This window comes from Octodon degus, unplaced genomic scaffold (genome assembly GCF_000260255.1).
Source record: "Octodon degus isolate 3935 unplaced genomic scaffold, OctDeg1.0 scaffold00050, whole genome shotgun sequence".
NCBI classification, from domain to species: domain Eukaryota; kingdom Metazoa; phylum Chordata; class Mammalia; order Rodentia; family Octodontidae; genus Octodon; species Octodon degus.
Window position 1 is genome coordinate 581,117 of NW_004524626.1, and position 2,147 is coordinate 583,263.

Sequence of the window (2,147 nt, forward strand, 5' to 3'; positions counted from 1 at the left end):
GCACCCCTGTAATCCCAGCACTTGGGAAGCAGAGGCAGGAGGACTGCCTCAAGTTTAAGGTCAATCTTACTATAAAACTGAGTTTAATGCCAGCCTCCTCTACATAGTGACAGCTTGCCTCAAAACAAACAAACCCTCAGTATAAAAACTGTCTCGCTAAAAAACTCTTTACAGTAGATAAATAAGAACTTCTCTTCTTGAAAATATTAGGCCAAAAAGAACTTCGGCATCTGGGCGGGAAATCATTTATAGGCCAGAAGAAATGATTCAGATTCTAATATACTTTTGTACCTATCACAGTTAAAATTTTAATATGAAAGCTACACTGAAAGTATCACAATAGTTCCTAACTCCAAATGTACTGTACTACAAAGCCAATAGTAATAAAAAATAGCAGACACACAGACCAATGGAACAGAGAACACCTAGAAACAATTATGTTTAGTCAACTGCTTCTCAACAAGCTTCTATAAACATAGAAGGACAGTGTCTTCAATAAATGCTTCTTTGAAAAAACAACATTCACAACCAAAAGACTAAAATTTGAAGTCTGTCTCTCAACCTATACAAAAGTCGACTCAAAAATGGATCAAAACATGAATGCAAGAACTAACACTATGAAACTACTAGAAGAAAATATAGAGGAAGTAGTCAATGTTTTCTTTGGGGGTAAGACCCCTTCAATTCAAGAACTAAAAGCAACAGATAGAAAAATGGGATATATCAAACTAAGAAACTTCTACACAGGGAGGCAACCACACAATGAATGCAGAGACAATGTACAGAACAATAAATAATTTTTGCAAACTTTACCTGACAAGAATAAATATATAGAATGTGAGGAACTTTACAAATCTGACAAACAAGGTATAAGGGTCAAGCCATGTTGGTATGCTGAGCTGTAAAGGCCTCAGGTCAACAACTTCTGACATTGCCAGTCCTGCAGATGACCCACTACTATTATGGACTACTGGACTAGAAGTATCAAGATCCACACTGCATAAAGATTATACTTTGCATAATCTATAATATAAATGATAGTACAGCACTGAATCTTTTTGGGTATTTAACAGTGGCTATTATATAGCACACTGTTGTCTTTAATGTAGTTGCTCAGATTATAGACACAAGCATGTAATGGCTTACATACTGGGTGTGAAACAACTAATTGTTGGAGTTAACAAAATGGATTCCATGGAGCCACCCTACAGCCAGAAGAGATATGAGGAAACTGTTAAGGAAGTCAGCACCTACAATAAGAAAATCAACTACAACCCTGACACCGTAGCTTTTGTGCCAACTTCTGGTTGGAATGGTGACATTCTGGAGTCAAATGTTAATATGCCTTGGTTCAAAGGATGGAAGGTCACTCATAAGGATGGTAATGCCAGTGGAACCACACTGCTTGAAACTTTGGATTGCATCCTCCCACCCACTCGATCCACTAACAAGCCTTTGTGGCTGTCCCTCCAGGATGTCTACAAAATCAGTGGTATTGGCACTGCCCCGTGGACCAAGTGAGACTGGTGTTCTCAAAACTTGACAGCACATATACTAAAATTAGAATGATACAGAGAACATTAACATGGTCCCTGCACAAGGATGACATGCAAATTCCTGAAGCGTTCCATATTTTCTTAAGCTTAACAGCCTAGGTTGCATGGTAATAACAATAAGGTTCTCTTCTACAGGGTTAACAACCTAAGTTTGCAGACCAAAATTAGAGAAAAAGGAGGGCCACAAGGATAGCCAACATTTTGGCCCTAGCCTTCCAAGGTCAATTAAGACTCAGGACATATGAGAACTTGTACTGTAACATCATGTAACTCAGTAGTGTCCCAAATTTTCTGATCAAGCAGATTATGGGGCCAAAGAGGAAAGTGATCGATGATGCACAGTGTGCATAAGGAGAGTCACATGGAGGGAAAACATTCTCTCAGGCTTTCACAGAGAGCACATGGGCCAAACAATGGCCGTGACTCATTCAGATGGCTGACACTGACAAAGTTTTTACAATCTGAGGTACAGGATCTCAGGATAAATCCTGAGGGGATTTCTCTGACCTTATCAGATCCAAAAGCTACAACTCTTGTTGCACAGGTCTTGCTTTATCTTGGTCTTAGCCATCCAGCAGAAAAGTATAAAAA

At 39.0% G+C, this 2,147-nt stretch overlaps 1 protein-coding gene and 1 non-coding gene across 3 annotated transcripts in view; one reads left to right on the forward strand and one right to left on the reverse strand.

Moving 5' to 3' along the window:
• The window catches only part of Sdhaf3 (succinate dehydrogenase complex assembly factor 3), a 96,622-nt gene that overhangs the window by 23,221 nt on the left and 71,254 nt on the right, over window positions 1-2,147 (reverse strand). The gene's annotated exons all lie outside the window — the stretch shown is intronic.
• Window positions 1,527-1,637, forward strand: LOC111817171. The gene has a single exon (XR_002821431.1). It is a non-coding gene; the product is annotated as a U6 spliceosomal RNA (small nuclear RNA).